Source organism: Frieseomelitta varia, unplaced genomic scaffold, assembly GCF_011392965.1.
Source record: "Frieseomelitta varia isolate USP_RPSP 00005682 unplaced genomic scaffold, Fvar_1.2 scaffold_340, whole genome shotgun sequence".
NCBI lineage: Eukaryota > Metazoa > Arthropoda > Insecta > Hymenoptera > Apidae > Frieseomelitta > Frieseomelitta varia.
The window spans coordinates 96,203-114,861 of NW_025110080.1; the positions used below are offsets into that span (position 1 = coordinate 96,203).

At 43.4% G+C, this 18,659-nt stretch overlaps 1 protein-coding gene across 2 annotated transcripts in view; it reads left to right on the forward strand.

The window, feature by feature from the left end:
- LOC122530381 (oocyte zinc finger protein XlCOF6-like) overlaps positions 1-18,659 on the forward strand; it is a 56,519-nt gene that overhangs the window by 25,224 nt on the left and 12,636 nt on the right. The window contains exon 1 of one of the 2 annotated variants that reach the window (XM_043657265.1): positions 13,066-13,133. The exons of the other annotated variant lie outside the window; for it this stretch is intronic. The gene's annotated coding sequence lies outside the window, so the exon portion shown is untranslated. Of the gene's footprint in view, positions 1-13,065; positions 13,134-18,659 lie in introns of those variants that run through there. 2 annotated transcript variants of the gene reach the window in all.

Sequence of the window (18,659 nt, forward strand, 5' to 3'; positions counted from 1 at the left end):
CTGAAATGTTTTACATTGCAAAATCAATGCCGCCATTCGAGGCCACCCTTCGTCGCGGTACAAACCTCCCCCTTCCTCTCTCCATCCCGGACGCAGCAGCCCTTCTTTCGTAGCCGCGCGCCTACCACGGCTGTTCCTACGATCTCTTTCCGGTAAATCGCACAATTATTGAAAACGCGTTTCTGATCTCTCCACTCCCTCCCCTCCGCCTTCCGTTTCCGTATCCATCGGATATCCATCGCGAAGGAACGCGGTGAAACGGTCTGCTATTAATTGCTTGTGATTTTTCTTCCCCTCCGCCCTTTGCATTCCGTGCATGTGCATCCGATTCGAAAGATCTCGTGCTTTGAAACGGAGGCGAAACGTTCGTTTGGAATTTCCTCGTGGAAATTTCCTCTTTCATCTGGATGTCTATTGGGAATTCAGATGTGCGTATTTATTCGATCAGCGTAACCAACTGGATTGCAGTTGGCTTCGTTTCGAACTAGCCAAATGGTCGAGGCGATTTTTAATTTTTGTAGATCGTAAGGTTATATATAGGTGTAGTTATGGCTCGTGTATTCGGTTGTGTTGCAATGTTTCTCTTGAGATTCCGTGGTTCAGTCGCCGGTAGTCTTCCAGTATTAACAAATGGGGTTGCATCGATTTTGAATCTTTCATTGGATTTAACCCTTTGCGCTGGCAATTGGTCCGCGGACCATAACGAGTGACCGAGCCGTAAACAACAATAATTTGTCGCTTTCTTTTTCTTTTGAACTCGTCGGTATGACATCACTGGATAGAAATGATTAAGAAGTAATAAACTTGTCATTTGTGTTTTGCCTGTACATTTAAATATACTTAAAACTGAGAAAATGTTGGCAATTTGGGACAGAAAGTTCTCGACGTGTGTGGCTCGTCATTCCAGCGCAAGAAGATAAAGCAGGACCTGTCACGACAGATGAATTTCGATGAAATCCGAAGAATCAAAATCTGACGAGTTCGAGCAATTCGCCAAAGCTTCGAAAGATTCTGAAACGCGCCAAACGTCGTAATATTCACGGCGGTGAATCTTTACATATATTCAATTCGACGCGATAACGACTCGAACTCGTGTTTCGACGACGTCATCGCGTTTTAGAATTACTCCAGCAATTGAAATGATATTCCAGTTTCTGCACGAACGTGGGGAACACGCTCGGCGGAGTCGTTGCGCGTTCGATCGCGGCGATTCGCACACGAGGTGGCAAATACACGTCAGCTTTCGATGAAGCGCCGAGAAATTGGGATACGTGCCGGATGATACATTATGCAGCGTCCAATCTCGCAGGTGATTTCCCCTCGAATCGAGAGTGGCAATCACCCTTTTTAAATACTCAGCTCGGCCCGGCTCGAGAGGACCAATAAAAGCTCACTTCGCGGATTGGGTAATAAAGCTCCAATCAACGGCTTAATTATTCGATTACCAGTCGGCCTGGCAAGAAGGAGCGAGAGACGAGCCCCTGGAAATCCCCGGCTTGTTCCCGGCCGGTGGATTATACGGAATCGAAGATAATTAGAAATAAATAGTAACGAAACCCTCGAGTCGTTCGTCTCCCTCTTTGCTTCTTCTTGCTTCGATTTAAACGACAGCGTGACCATTTTCGGCTCCTTTGCCCTTGAAGGGAAAGGTAAGAAAGATTAAAGTACCATTGGATTTCTAAAATAAGAGCCTCGATACGCAATCATACGACATTTTGTGACAAATTTTAGAACAAACGACATCGTCGTGTTCCGTGCAAACAGAAAGTTAAAAATTTCGGCTTGAAAAGTTTCAGTGTTTTGTGAGCAAAGTGATTGTTTTCTTAGAGTTTTCAGACTTAGGAATCCATTCAGATAAGTATTATTTGTACTTTATGGTCCTTGTAGAATATTTTGATGCTTTCCTCACCTTCCTATCTCATACTGAAGTACAAATATTTAATATTTAATAAATTAACGCGTTTGGGACAAAATCCAGTACCTCGATGTCTATATACCACGATAAAATTTATTTTCCCGAGATACGGGAAACAATTATTTTCCAAAAAATTTGGTCATTTTCTTATTGTATCAAGTCAGTTAATATTAAGAGATTTAATCTTTCTTTTTTGTCATCCGATTTTTTATTGCGAAACTGAATACATACCAGGTTCTACCCTGCCTTTCCCCTACTTGCGATCAATCGGAGAGAAAGTCGCGAAATTTACAACGCGAAAAGTGCAACGGTGGATTCAATCGAAGAACGAGAGCGATCGAAGAAGAAGAAAAGAAAATTCAAACGACAGTGAACGACGTGTAGAAATGTACGGAGGACGGAGAAAAGTGGGAAATTATATGGCGATATGTATATTTCTGATCGCTCTCGACTCGACTCGAAACTTCAATATTCGATTCCGCGAAAATCGTTCAAAAACGAAGGAAGCGAAGAGAGAAAGAGAGTGTGTGTGTGTGTGTGTGAAATTGCACGATAAATCCTCCCATCCCGGCAGCCGTAAAATCGTCGAACTATTCGTTAATACCGGTATATCGATATATTTATGGCTGTTCCTAAGGAATTTATAATCATCGCCGCCGTCTCTCGATGAACGATAGAAGGGAGGAAAGATTGTAGAAGCGAAAAAAAGGGGGTAGGGGGAGGGAAGCAATTCGATCTGCCGGCATTAATGCAGGCCTGGTTTTAATGATCGCCGATATATCGAGGAGAGCTTTCGAATATCGTCGCGTACCTACCGGAAGACGAATCGTTCCTTCGCCGGGGCTTTATTAAATCCATGTTCCCGGAAGGCGAGAGAGAGAGAGAGAGAGAGAGAGAGAGAGAGAGAGAGAGAGAGAGAGCACAACGTTCGTGGATCGTTCGGCAACGGGGCGTTAATACGTTCGACAATTTTTATGCTCACGCTCCGGAGACATATTGGCGGCTTTAATGCGACATAAAATTTCACAGCCGTGTCGGGCTACCGACATATATATGTGTGTGTATATATATATATATATATATATATATACATATCGGCGCCACCTATATTGAAATACATATTTCATGCGGACGCGATCATCGCCGCGTTTACCTTTTTACACGAACCCCATCCGAGCTTCCTTCGGATATTCGAATCACTGAATCACTCGGCCGCTTTCGGGGCTGTTAACGGCGCGCCTGGGGGTGTATCAAAAGTCATATTAAATTCATGCATCCCGACGCGGCCATCGTTATTCCATTCGGCCCAACTTTTCTAATTTTTCCCCCTCTTCTTTCCTTCTTTCTTCTTTTTCCCCCCCTCCTCTTTCAAGGAGTTCCTTTCTTCCGTTTGTAAACTGTGCGAAGTATCGTTGCTCATCTTCTTTCGCGGGTATTGAATATTGGTGTGTTCAATATGAAGAAAAATGTCAAAAAGAACGATCAAATCTCACGACAGAGTGATCTAGTCGGGAGTCCAAGTTCCTTTCAAGGTACCCGTCTTCTTTCATCCTTCGACAAAATGAAAAGTTTGAAAGAACGGAATCGAATCTCGACAGAGTGGCAGTCGAATCGTTCCAAGACTGGTTCCGAGTCTAAATAAACTCGTGCCCGTGCATTCATATTCATCTGTCTATGAAATTTGCACGAGACGACAACTTCGGTTGCTGGGAAATTAAGGCCGGCCGAGATCGAGACCGACGGCCGTGGCTGCTCGCTAAATAATTACAGACGCCGCGATCACGTTCGTCGAGCGAAACGCCTCGTGAAGAAGAGGAAGAAGAAGAAGAAGAAGAAGAAGAAGAGGAAGCTGCAACTACGATCGTCCCCTAAAACTAACAGCCGTCCATCGAGATGTTCGAACTTCCGCGGAGCACACAGTTCGACCGGTGGAACGCGACTTGAAAGTATGAATTTCTGACGGCCGCGGCTCGCTGAGGCGGAGTTGCGGGGTTGGGCGAGTATTCTTCTTCGTGGCGGCGGCGTTTCCCCCGCGCGAACTTTATTAGATATTTTCTTCAATAGGATAGAAATGCAAATAACAGTTGTCAAGTAACTTCCTGCCGTTGGGTGGAAGGAATGGAGACGGTTCGAAGACGAAGGACCGACGAAGATCGACTGAAAATGGAAGATGTCGGAGGACCAATATTGAGTCGTGGTAAAAGTCTGACTTTCTTCCTCCCTCTCTCTCGTTCTTTCTCTCTTTCTCTCTCTCTCTCTCTGTGGCGCGCGTTTTCTCCTTTCGCAGACACCATCGTTCCCCTCGTCAGGGAATATTGTAGAATATTGCATTTCAAGATTTCCTTTCAAGGCACAATCGGACGCATTAACCCTTTGCCAGACGAGGAGAAACTCACCAAGGCGAGGCTGGCCTCGAGGAATCTGGGCAGTGAGGATAGAATGTGTCGAAAAACGCATGCGTGTATTTATAACATGTTTTATAAAAATTATTTAACTCATTGCGCTGGCAACTGATTCGCGGACCATAACGAGTGACCGAATCGTATACAATAAGTCGTTGCTTTCCTTACCTTTTGAACTCGTCGGTATGACATCACTGGATAGAAATGATTAAGAAGTAAACTTATAAACTTATCATTTGTGTTTTGTCTGGGTTACATTTAAATATATTTGAAAATGTTGCAATTCGGGATTAAAAGTTCTCGACGTACGTGGCACGTCATTCCAACGCAAGAGGTTAATACTAACCGTATACACGTCCGGTTTCGAAATTTAGTTTAAGATTATACGATATCCATCGTTACTTCTTTCGTTCATTCGACTTTGATTCAATGTTTCGTTTTCGCTTCTCTTTCTATTGATAAAAATTTATCATCTGACTTGTTTACCGCGACTGGTCAATTGTCAACAAATTTTCATCTCTTTATAAAGTTCTTTGCCTAGGATCTTGATTCTGAACTCAACTAAGATAAAAATGACACCAATTGGAACTATACGAAGTAACAAAAAAGAATTACCAAAATTTGTGAAAGCAAGAAAGATATGGCACGTTTTCCGACGGTAGTTTACAAATCAAATGATTCTACTCTGACAATTTACAAGAAAAAGGGAAAACGTTATGATACAAATCAAGGAAAAATGTATGATACGTAATATGTCGGATTCGCAAAAAACATGCCAAATAAGATTTTGCAAAGATAGCAAAATAACTAAATCTCGTGTGATTTGTCAAAAATGTATCTGCGGAAAGTGTATGAAAAAATGCAATTAACAAAATTAAAACATCCTTCGTTTATCTTTAAATGAAATAAACTATGCTCCTATCAATTTCTGTTTATGTTGAATATAAGAATAAAAATATGTGACTATTTTGTTATTATTTAAAAGTTGCACGTTGTATACTATTTCCTTGCAATAAATTGAAAATCTGTATTTAAAAAGACAAAACAACGTTTATTTCGTAACCGGTCATTCGATCGATTACGGTAGGAATAAGTATTGTAAAGTATAATTAGTGTTAATCTAGATAGGTAAATCCGAAACGATTGATATCTGAAAGAACGATGCGAGAAATCTTCGGAAATTTCAGTTCTCCGTTCGGCAGTAACGTCGTGCGATGTAGAAGCGGCCAATTAAAATTGCCACGATCACGCTTCGGGCGGATGGATTAATTAAGTTCAGCGACAGCTGTGGAGCTGTGAAGTTATTAGCACGAACAAGTTGGCCGCTATGCGCTCCGAATTAAATGACGATTCACCGATACAATTGGTAATGCTGCGATCACAGCTATTCTTGTCTTCTGATTCACGCTCCTAAATGGAAGAATCGCGAAACGACTGGAATTCTTTCGCAAACAATTAACTCGGGTCGTATTCGCGTAGTATGTACGTACAGCTACACTTTAAAAATAAACGTAGATCCGTATCCTCGATATTTTCTTTCCACTGGAAAGAAGTGAATTTCCACGATATCGGTCGCTCCTTCCCTTCCTCAGTTTGCACGTTTTCGCAACGAAGAGTAAAAAAAAATCGGAAACGACGACGTACGAACGCGAACGAGCGAAAGGTCGACGGAATTTTCCCAGATCTCGGCAAATTTCACTTTCCTGCGCGGTGGTAATTCGCAAGAAACATACTTCAACCGTTACTCAGCCGCGAAAATATTTTTCTGAATCTACATTTTAATTCCGATGTACGTCTTCGGTCGGCTGAGTAAACGGAGAGGAGAGAACAAACGTAGACGGCGACTTTATTCGATTTGCCTCCATATTTTTGTAGGCCGCGGCTCCGTCCACCTTTCCTCCCCGGTTTCTCATTCCTCGCCTTCCTCGTGAATTTTATAATTAATTGTCTTAATGCATTTGATTCGGCGTTCCTTCCATTTTCTCTGGCTTCCACCCGGCGGAACCGCGTGATTTCCGCCTCCGTACACCGGCTCATCGATTATTTTCGAAAAATAGTTCGCGAGAAACTAACTTTGTTAGTCTGTTTTTTTTTTTTTCACACAACATATTCTAACTATTCGAAGTAAAACCGTGTCCAATAATCGAGATCGACTGTTTCGGATAAATTTTCATTTTGGACAAACTTGGACGAAATTTTGAATAACTTTGCTCGGTGTTATAGATTTCTTAGCTTGATACTAACACTGATTTTACAATATTTTTATAATTGAAGTCAACTGCATTTCCGGGGATGTGAATGAATATTTAAGAAAGAAATCTCCCGAAAAGAAGGTAGAACTTGTTCATTCACTGATGCACGTTGCTCTTAATTTGTCATTGGCTCGTTTCGACTATATTCGCGTCCGCAACATCCTTGCCAATAACAATGCCGACTAAAAATAAAACGCTTTATAATCGGTCGCGCGTTCTCGATGATTGAGGCCGATTCGATGATGACGTAACCGGGCCTGACTGTTCGCGAGTCGATCACGAACGGCGTGAATCGTTGGCGCGTGCCGCAATTGACACGGAGACCGTGCAAGTACATCCGATACGATCATCTGGGGTCAATTGACCGCGATGACTAATCGCCGTGTAAGTCAGTGACACACGAAACAGCTCCTACGATTCACCTACGCTTCGGACGATCACCATCGATCAACGCGACACCGACTGACCTCTGATCGATCGATACCTCCTGGTCTCTTTAATCTTCAGTTAATCATGTTTTTGGAGGATTCTTTAATAATTTTCTAAACAGATAAAAATGTTCACAGCAGAATTAAAGCGGCATGTAACTTTTGTATCGATTGATCTCTGATCGATCGATACCTCCTGGTCCCTTCAATCTTCAGTTAATCGTATTTTTGGAGTTTTGCAGGATTCTTTAATAATTTTCTAAACAGATAAAAATGTTAAAAATGTTCACAGTAAGATTAAAGCGGCATGTAACTTTTCTATCGATTGATTTGGTCCCTTCAATCTTCAGTTAATCGTGTTTTTGGAGTTTTGCAGGATTCTTTAATAATTTTTTAAACAGATAAAAATGTTAGAAATGTTCACAGCAGAATTAAAACGGCATGTAACTTTTGTATCGATTGATCTCTGATCGATCGATACCTCCTGGTCCCTTCAATCTTCAGTTAATTGTGTTTTTGGAGTTTTGCAGGATTCTTTAATAATTTTTTAAACAGATAAAAATGTTCACAGCAGGATTAAAGCGGCATGTAACTTTTTTATCGATTGATCTCTGACCTCCTGGTCTCTTCAATCTTCAGTTAATCGTGTTTTTGGAGTTTTTTAACAGATTTCTTTAACAATCTTTTAGGAAGATAAGAATGTTAGAAACGATGAAATAACTTTTTCTATATAACTTTGTTTAGTCACATACATAGATTCGAAAAGAATTGTTTAATTCGTCCTCAATGATATTTAGATCAGAAAATGCCGAGATCTCGTTAAAGTCATTATTTTACTGTCTTAGGAAGATTCTTACGAAACAAGTTCCACGAAATTCTCTGTCTGATTAATTGTTTCAGCATTAATTGGGTCGCATTCCGTGAGAAATCAGTAATACTCGTGAACAGGAGATAGGGGAGAGGGTGTACGTTGAAAAGATCAGCAAACAGGGGAATATCTGGTAATTCCTCGTAATCAAGAATGCATCTGTCGCGAGGCAACGATAAAATATTGATTATGGTTTTGTTGGCAAACATGCAAACTACAAGAGAAAGGTGAAGCTGGCTGGCTAATGGAGGGGGCGGTGAACGAAGGGCGGGTGGGTATGGGGCGCGGTGCCTTTGTAGGAAGTTTGAAAACTCGACGAGTGGATTAATATCGCGGAGTTCTCGTTACTCGTTGTTGATTTTGTCTGTTTCCACCCAGCCACCCCAGCGAGACCACCCCTGGAACCCCATCCCACCAGCGGGCACGCCACCCGTTTCTCTCTTGCATCCTGAACCACCCCCGGTCCAACCCGTTCCAGGCTGCCATCCTCGCGAGGAGCTCAAATGTCTCTAATGAACCAGCTTGTGTGCTTATATCCGAGTCTCCTCCGACCGCTTTATACTGCCGTTCGTTCGCAGGATGCACGGTAAGTAAATAATGCGGTGTAAATAAAAACACCGACTGAAGTTCCAGGCCACAGGGCGACCGCCCTTTTGCTCCGCTCGCGCTTCGATCTCCCGGCTGCGCCGCGATTCTCCCCGTGCATTTTTTTACCCCGAGCGCCCGGATCTCGATGGAAATTTTTACAGAAAAAGGAAGAAGACACCCACGACAGGAGAGTAGAGAGTTAGAAATTTTCCCTTCTCCCCAGGGAAAATGTGATCCCTAAATTGACGAAATTAAAATTAGAAATGTGTAGACAAATTAATATTTTCACTCATCTGTTACTCTGTTAACATTCGAAATCTTAACAACCACCGTAAATTCACGTTCCATCGAAGGGCAGAGCCGACAGCTCTCGCGCATTCGATGGCCTCCGTCGGCGTTGCGTTTCGCGCATCCTGCACGCTCGGCGAAGCGTCTGCCGACAGTATTACTATTAAAAGTTGCAGCCGACGTGAATTTTTCACAAAGGGAAAAGTATTCGGCGCCGCCGCTCGTATCTTCTATATTAAAACCTAATATGCGAGCAGGTTGACACGTAATATCTATTACAGAGTAATATCACCCTCGAAAACCTTCAGCGAGTACTTTGTCACACATTTATTGTTCATATTCGAGGGGGTTTCCACCTCGTGTTAAAGAGTCGACGGACGACAGCTCGATAGAACAATTTTTCTTGGTATACATCGTAACTACAATTTTCTTTTTTTTCTTTTTTTTTTTTTTTAGACCATCGACGAGGAAGAAAATCTTTGGATCAGCGTGATTTTTTACTTTCAATTTCCAATTCTACGATACTCGAGAACGTTAATTGACAAGGGACGTGCAAGAATTTTTGACAAATGGAGCGAGCTCCGAATAATTCTTAATCGTTGAGTTCGTCTCGTAAATCTAACTGGGCCAACTACGAGAAGCTTTATATGTGATGTTACGTACGTCTCGTATTTCGAGGATCGTACTCATAGGCGAACGGGGATAAGAATTATGAACGTCGACGCCGAAGCGAAAGAGTGTCGTAAAGCAAGAACAGGAAGTGCAGCGAGCGGAACCCCGCGGCGTGCGATAAAAATTTATATCGGGGGGTGTTCGCCTCGGTCGGATAGTGAATTCAAACAGGCGTGTAATTGGCAGTATCGTAAAGAGGTACCGGAAAGTTCGGGGTGGGGAGGGGAGGTGAGTCGACGAAGACGAAGGAAAAACACAGGCGTGGACCGATGAAACGGAAAGGAAGACGGAAGAAAGGCTCGAGGGTCCCGTCTCTCTGTCCTCATAATTTTTTATCCCGAAACCGCTCCATCGCTTCGGAGAGCAATATTGTTAATATGCAAAGGAGCTTCGGAAAAATGGGGTGGCAAGGAATAAGGAGATAACAGGGACGCCCTGCGTCTCGAAATTAACGTAGCGCCTCTCTCTCTCTCTCTCTCTCTCTCTCTCTCTCTCTCTGTCGGAGATTATTTTGTTCCGAGGGGGGTTATTACTTGCTTGCTTTCGGAACGTCGAATGGCCAAATACAATCTGCAGTGTCGATTCTTCGAGACACTGTCTAATTTTGCGATAAAATAATTTTTATACTGTTCCGTGATTTGAAAAACTTCCAGATATCCAGAATCGAAAGAAAGTTCAGTCAAAGTTCAGTTGCAATAGTCCTCGAGAGAGAGAGAGAGAGAGAGAGAGAGAGAGAGAGAGAGAGAGAGAGAAATCATTCACACGTTCTTTTTTGACAGAACGATATAATTCACGCATTATATACGTTGTGAAATAAGAGTGAGAGAGAGAGAGAGAGAGGGAGGGAGGAAAAAGAAATTGCCAATGAAAACTCACGGCGACAACGACGCAGAGTCGTCGGATCTTACCGTGGGGGTGGTTTAATCAGTGACAGATGAAACAACGTTCCGGCGACGTAGGGCATGAAATAGTAGTTGAACGAATTGTTTTGATAAGTCGCGGAGACAATACGTCGTTAAGGTGGCGAGGATTTCTCCTCGAGAGGGGGAAGGAGAGAGTCGACGCGGCCCGGCGGATGGAGAAAGATGACTGACACCCCTCGGAAAGGGGGTGGCGCGAGGACGATGGCGGCTGCGGCGGCGGGGGGAAGGGAGGGGAAGACGAGGAGGACTCTCCAAGTTTAGATTAAACTCACCGCGGATAAATATTCGTAATGGAGCGCCAGGGTGCTATAAATTAGCATGCTGCCCCCTGTTGTCCTTTCCCGATTCGACAATCTGTACACCGGGGCCCGTTACCTCCTGCCATAAACTTCGACTTTTCCGCGAGCGCGCTCGCGCGTGCACCGTCGTCCGTCGATAATAAAAAGAACTTGAGCCAAACTTTATCCTCCTCCCTCCCTCGTAAAACTTCGCGTTAAAAGTGATAACAGCCACTCTAGCGAAGCATCTTTATTAGAAGAGTGTGACAAGAGTGTTTCACGTTTTGCGCTTTATATTCTATCGTCTGGTTGCTTGTTGCCTCTGTTGAAACGGAGATGCGCTGAAAGGAAGTCACGGATCGCGATGCTGTGTCGGGAGTTTATTTATCTACCTACGTGGTTCATGGTTCAATTAGTTACAGCAGACATTACAGAAGAAGGGAACGAATTGTGCACTTTGCACAGTCCGTGACCCAAATCGAAACCACCATTTCAATTGGTGCTAACATTTGTTTTAAAACATTTGTTGCCACGATTTTTTCAGCGATGATCGATCGGTGAAGAGATCTTCGAAGTCGATTATATTGCAAAAAGAATGTCGCGTTTTAACACACGTGTCTCATACTTGATCTTTCAGAGACACTTGAAATTAAATAAAAGATCCACAGAAATAAACTCTAGATTTTATTTACCGAAACGAACGTAAAATTCATTTATTTAGTTACACAAGCGTCGATTTAATAACAGCGACAAACAGTACAACTTCTTTCTTTCTTCCGTCTTTCGGAAAATTGACCGAGAATCGACTACATGTACTACACCGACACAAATTTATTTAACATACATTTAGTCGCAATAAAGGGATAATAAAAGTTCGGGACTCGGAACGTGGATCATAGATCGTGTGGAAGACGCTCTCCGCCGCGCCCGGTGGTTGGTGGGAGGGAGGTAAACCGCTATTAATCCAGAGCAAAATTGAGTATTATTAGGGGATACATCCAGGATTTGCGGTGGGCCGGGTTAAAATCTCTTTCCGCCGTATCTCAGGAATATCTGGTAATCGTTACTTTACGTGCTGGCGAGAAAACTCTTTCCCCAATTCCCCCCTCCCCCCCCCCCCTCCTCCGCCGTGCCTCTCTATCTACAAGATTAGACCAGACGCGCGGATTTACTTTGTTTTATTGGCCCGGCCCATCCCCACGATCCGCCCTGAAAGGGACTTAATTGGTGTTGCGGGATCACTTTGATACCGCAACGTTTCCAGACGCGGCCGCCCGTCGAATTCCTACTTCAGATTTCCAATCTGGGACCGCTGCTTGCTGTCTAGCCATGCGTGCCCACGCAGCTGAGGGCAATATCCCACCCTTAATTGCGACGTGTCTTTGCTCGTTACGATCCGCCGTGGAATCGATTCTTTGATTCGTTCTCCTCTCGTCTCGTCATTCCCCGTGTCGATACGCGAAACTGCAGTCTGCAGTTCTTTGCTTCAGTTCCAAGTTCTAGGAACGAAGTCAAGGGTATCAAAGTTTTTTTCCCGACAGGCTGAAACTTCGCTCGAAATGTAAATGACTGAGAATCGAAAAGTCGAGCCGCTGTAACGTGTTTTAGAGTCACGCCGCCCGAAATGTCTGACAAACGAGACACAGACAGGCGAACGAAGGGAAAGCAGCGACAAAGATATTTCCACTCCCAACGGTGTCTCTTTCGATCTCAATACATCTTGGCGCGTCTGCGGTGGTAATACAGAGAGAGAGAGAGAGAGAGAGAGAGAAAGAGAGAGGAAAAAAAGGTTCCTCGATGCTCACAGGGCTGCTTTCTGGATTGAAGTGGATTAATTGGTTGAACACTCACGGGGGTTGGAGCGAGACCACCCCCCCTCACCCCCATTCAATTACTTGTGATCTTTGCCGCCAACCCTTCGGTACTCCGAGACCTCCGGATATATCTCGCCGCTGTGAAAATTGGTCGCCCTGCCGGTGCCACCCCTTGCGCCAAGGGAAACTGCGCTCTATCGCAGGTATCCCTTCGAATAAGAAAGCCTCGCTGGGGAATCTTTCGACGCATTCTCCACGTGACTGCCATATCGATTGCACGCTCCAATATCAAGATTCTGCCGGCAGAATCTTTGAATGAAAATCTTTCCGCCTCGCTCTCGAGAGAGGTAACGCTCTCTCCCTCTCTTTCTCAATCTCTCGTTGCAATTCTCGTGAAATATGTATGGAATTCGCGGTAATATATCGACTTCGTTGTTCAGCGCATTATTCTTGACGATAATCCGCGCTGGTTCTATCGATCGAACCTTTCGTTTCTCCCTCGCAGCGTTGATGATTCACGGTGATTATCAAATCACGTTGCTTTATCTTTATTGCTTTCTGTTGATGTAACAGAGTTTGATCTGAAAAATATTTAATTGGTATATCCATTTATATTATTAACTGATATATTTGTTTTTCTCAAGTCTTCAATCCCGGTTTATTTGCCAAATCCAGACTCTTATCCGCAGAGTATCACCGAACCGAGTAAGCGAGCTTATCTGTATCACGTTTCAATTCGATTTTTTTTAACGCTTCTCTTCTTGAAACAAATTCAGACGTATGTACGTTGTTATCAGAATGTAACTTGGTATTCAAGATCACGGCTGCCGTATTTCCCCCCGGAGATCTTACAGTCCTCCTAAACGAATTAGGCGTTAAGTTTTTTAATTCACAGTTCGGCCGAAACGCCGGCCGTTTCATCGTGACAATCGTAGGGGGAAGGGTGCGGCGCAGTTTGAGTTAACCAGGCTCGTCCGGCAGCTAGGTGTATGTATATATATATATAAGCGAGTTTCGTGATATTTCTTAATTAAATATAGCCTCAAGTTAAAAATGAAATTAAATAGAGGCCAGTATTTTTCGCGGCCGTCTACCGGGGCGGCGCTCTGTTCCCCGGCACTGCCAACCCTTTCGGCCAGCTCCTCGGTGGTCGACAATGGCGGGAGTAAGGTTGCACGGCCGTCGTACGCCCGTTTCTACTCTCTCCCTCTCTCTCTCTCTCTCTCTTTCTCTCTTTCGCCCTTCTCGCTTTCCACGGGCATACCCACCATACATATTTCACGTCGAAATAATTAAACGCCGCTGGACCGCGAGTCGACTCGACTTCGAGACCTGGCCTCGCTGATTATTAATTAGATCGTGCGTGCCTTGCCGGGCCGGGCCTCTCGATTTCCCGATAAGCTGCTGACCATCGGTGGCCGTGCGACAAAACGAGCACGCGTATATATTAATGGAAATTAGATAGACCCGAGCGATTATCTTTGCGTGTGAAATACTAGGATGTTTCAGCTGTGCACGTGTTCGCGAGAAAAGGGATATCTCTCTTCTTTTCTCGTCAAATCCGTTTACGGCAATTTACGGAGCATTCCATATATAATACGAGAGTAAAATATTGAGAAAATATTATTCAGAATTTTCTGGAATGGGGAGGATGCTTGTGATTCGTTGAACAAAACATTTGTTAATCGCCGTTAATGATCCGCAAGCCGTTCAATTTGCCGAGAAGCTTGCCATGTTTCGCGTGGCAGTAATTCTTGGAGATACTGTCATCTCTAAAGGCGATTATCAATTGCCTTGTCAATTACACCCCCGTCCAGGGATGACACGCACATGTTACTAAACCCTCATGTAACTAAACCCCTTCCCACCTCGCCGGTGTTGCCGCGACCGAATCTCGAGGCTCTGGCATGATCGCAACGAGTTATTTAATTACCACGATCTATCACCGGCTGTCAGCTTCCAGTCTATAATGCATGATCGATCGAGCCCCGACTTTCCTACGGCAACCCTTTGCGTCCACACCTCCTACGGCCCCGAATGCGCACGTGTGCTCACCTAACCGAGACGCAAGCGAAATCTCTCCTCTTCCGTCAGATTTTCTCCCGTTTCGAACTCTTACCTTCTTGTTCAATAAAGTAGCTAGTACCAAAATATACCAACTTTATTTATTTATTTATTTAGAGTTCCGAAAATTCGCTTTTTCTTTCTCTCATTTCCATTTTTTTCGGTACTTTATGGTATATTATTATTTGTAATTGTACACTCCTTTCTTTTTCTGTGAAATATTATAATATTACAGTATTATTATAATTTACAGTATCATTATAATTATTATAATTTAATTATTATAACGTACAGCGCTAGAAATATTACAATATTTTTAACATCTCTTTTCCTTGAGAATTTTTTACTTTAACTTATTGTAAATGTCTGTGAACATTAGCCTCGTTCTACGAATGGCTGACTTAATAGCTCTCGATCTACTCGCGTCCTTGCTACTTAAAAATATCTCCTAGCTTGAAAAAGGAAATCTATCGACTTACTGGATCCAAATCTCGCCAATCAGGATCCAAAGCGTAGTCTGCGTTCGACGTCGAGATTAAATCCGACGTCGTTGAAGCGAAATTCCTTTGTTGTGCCGAGAGAAGCCGATGCAAGGCGTCTTCAAAGGGGGCCGCGTGCGTATTTAAACATGAAATTTCCTCGGTTTTTTCCTTTTCACGGTGGAAGGGAATCAGGAATCGATTAAGGTATAAGTTTTATGAGAGGAGAGGGAGATCAGTCGGGAGCGTCGTGGCTCGCTCGCCGCTTTTCCATCGTCATTTTTATCGGCGCGGATAAGACAGCCCGGCTAATTCGCATTCCCCTTGATGTCTGCCGGAGTTAACAGTTTTAAGGGATGAAACGAGTGTAGATCGAAGGCGTAGCGAGGCGATGTTTCCGAGGGGCGTGGAGAGGAGGCACGCGGGGTTTAGGGGGCGACGTGGCGAGGAAAGGAGGCGAACCAAGAAATTGATATAGCATACGAAAATGAATTGCCCCTTTGCCCCGAAGAATGTTCCACGGCAATCTGCCTTGCGCCTCTCGCTGTCTTCCACCTTCTTTTTTCTTTTTATGCTCATTTTCAATTTTCCCCACACCCGAGCCACCGCTCTCTCTCTTTCTCTCTCTCTCTCTCTCTCTTTCTCTCTCTTTCTCTCGCGGGCTCTCTCCCGTGAAACCCTTGCGGTTACGTGTCGTCTGCGTCCTCCCACTTGCACTTTTATTCTTCCCAACGGTGACAGGATGAATACAAACTGACTCATTATTTTCGCCGCCTTGTTTCGCGTTACGATTGAAAACGGATTATGTATATGATTCCGCGTGTTCAATTACCGCGTTCATTTATTCTGGAAGGGAAGTTTATTGTTTCACGGAGAGACGATACCTTTTCTTTTTCCTGTCGATCAAATTTTTTTATGTATACGGTCAATCAGGGGATGAAAAACGATTATGCATGATTCTTGCAAAATAATTTATCAATTTTTTGCAATTTTATGTCGAGTTGTTCCTTAAAATAATTTCATAATTGGTAAACTGTTTTCCCTTACCACCCCATACATTAATTGACGCACGTTGCATATATATATATATATATATATATATATATATATATATATATATATATATATATTGTTGGTAGTCAACGATTGCTGACCTTTAGGAACAAGCTCAGGGATGTCGCTACTTAATTTTAACTGTTTCTGATTTTTTCTGTTGTTCCGCTGTGGTGGGGTGTCTTCCCTGTTGCTATGCCACTCCACGTGGTCACTCGCATTTCTTCTTCTGAAAGCAAACAACGTGTAAAAGACGTTCCACATAAAGTCTCTTAATAAATATATATTTTCTCACTGTTTACTGAATACGCGTGTTTTTCCACTAAAACCTAATTCCATCATATATATATATACACGCACAGCGCGCAGCAAGTACAATTAAAACATGTCAGACAGACAGACAAAGATAAGGATCCGAATCGAATTTAAAACGATGTCGTGGCAGGAGGGAGGGCGGGGCCGAAGAAGATAAATTTCAGTCGGTGGATGGCGGAATCAAGGCTCGAGAATCTAAAGTGCTTCCAAGACGAGTCGTTGCTGGCGCGAGATAGGGCCGTGTTCGTTCTGTTGCTTATTTGTCGCCGGAGAGACGAAACGAGTCGGGGAGATGGTGACTCGGTTCAAGGGGGTGGGGTTGAAATCGGGGTTCCTCGATACGGTACAAATAACACTTGCAGACGCCGATTCTCCTCCCCTCCCATCCTCTCTCTCTCTCTCTCTCTCTCTCTCTCTTTCTCTATTCGATCTAGAGAAAACAACCCCCGATTCTACCATCCACCTCGAGACTCCTCCATTCGAGGTTCGATGGCTTTGCAGATGCTATCGCTAAGAAGGAATCCGATGGCCCAGGAATACCAGATTGCGAAGCTGTTTTCTGCTTGTTGCACTTGTTCTTTGTAAGGATAGGTTCAATCTTTAATTCGATGGCTCGCGATGAGACGAGATTAAACTTCCGCTCGTGGAACAGAAATATTGTACGTTATGCGATAAGTTCGTTCGCACCAACAATGAGGAAATTAATGTGTGCTACATGGTTGATTATTTCTTTTTATAAACGAATTAAAGAATTTTGAAAGTCTCTTTGTCGAAACAATTGCATGTATGTAATACGTGTATTTCTACGTGCTTTGAATCATATAATTATACCTGTAATAATTAAGAATGTCTTTCTTGTATTGAAACGATTAACATCCCAATGTCAATAGCACAGTGGACGTTTCAATACATTTAAAACGTTTATCAGTCACAAGATTAACATCTTTCAAAACGACAAACGATTTTTTTAGTATTTTTAATATTGTGCGTTGTATTTTCAATTTCACGTTATATTTTGAATATTTTTTTGCGTTCCTTTCTATTTCTATTGGATTTTCTCTAAAAACGTAAAACACCAACGGGCAAACGAAATTGTTACGCAACCTAATATTATTCGGAAAAAGAAAAGTTTGGATCGTCGTGGCATCATTGGATTTTAAAAAAATATATTCGTTGCCAGAGAATCGCAAGTACGTGACTATTTTTAAATATATAATAAACTGAAAGGGAAACGACAAGACATCTAAAATACGTCTGTGTCCAACTGTGTTCCTTTTCTACTCGAATTTAGAATTCCACGAGAGCGCTTACTCCTTTTTTTTTTGCTCCTTGTTCCTTCTTTTCTTTTCTCTTTTCTCTTTTTTAAGCCTGCAGCTCGGACATTGACACAGTAATTCAATTACTAGCGGAGCGTGACAGTATCGAAGGGTTTCGTTAGCCATTATAATCAGCTTTAACGAAGCAGAAGAGATTAAGCGGTTGTGAAAATTTTCGGTAAAGCGAGGACTGAATAATTTAGCAGCGCGGAAGAACGTATCGGCGGTAAGCGGCAAGTACTTCCTATTTCCGTTCCGTAAGCCTCCCTGCCTTTTTTGTTCCGTTCCGGCAACAATGGACCGACTCGATTCCGCAGCGTGGAAAACGCGTTTCGTGCAGTCGTTGCGGTCGATTCTGCCGTCAGCAAGAAGGGAAGGCGAAGAAAAAGCATCGATCTTGCGAGGAGGAAAAAAAAAAAGGCGACGCGAATGCCGCTGGTACGTTCTAATTGATATTTTAATGGATTGGCCGAGGATGGAGAAAGAGAGAGAAAGAGAAAGAGAAAGAGAAGGAAAAAAGGTCCTTGAAAATCACTTCTCTCTACCCACAAACGGGAGACAAAGGAATTAATGGAAGCCACGGAAATCCAACCCCCCCTCCCTCCCCTCCCACTCCGTTGTTCCGTTTTCACGGCTATCAATAGCGCTGTCGAGAGAATTCGGACCCGGTCAAACGCCGCCTGTTATAATTTATTCAAATTAGCAGCGGGATTATTCATGAAAAAGTTACGACGGAGGTGAACTGACGTTCGCCGAGGACGACGTCGCCCGATAATATCGCTTCTCTCCTATCTTCCATCCCTCCCAGCGAGATTAATATGGCTTTATTAATGCATATTTGACCGAAGTGCCGGTATCGCATTTATACGACTAAGAAGTTTGCCGGCTACGTGACGTCGAATCTTTATACCTGCCGTTTCGGTGTGCCGGCTAATTTCTCGGGTTGCGCGCTCACGAAAATTCACCATCTCTTGACCTCGAGGATCCAGAACTTTTCAAATTTT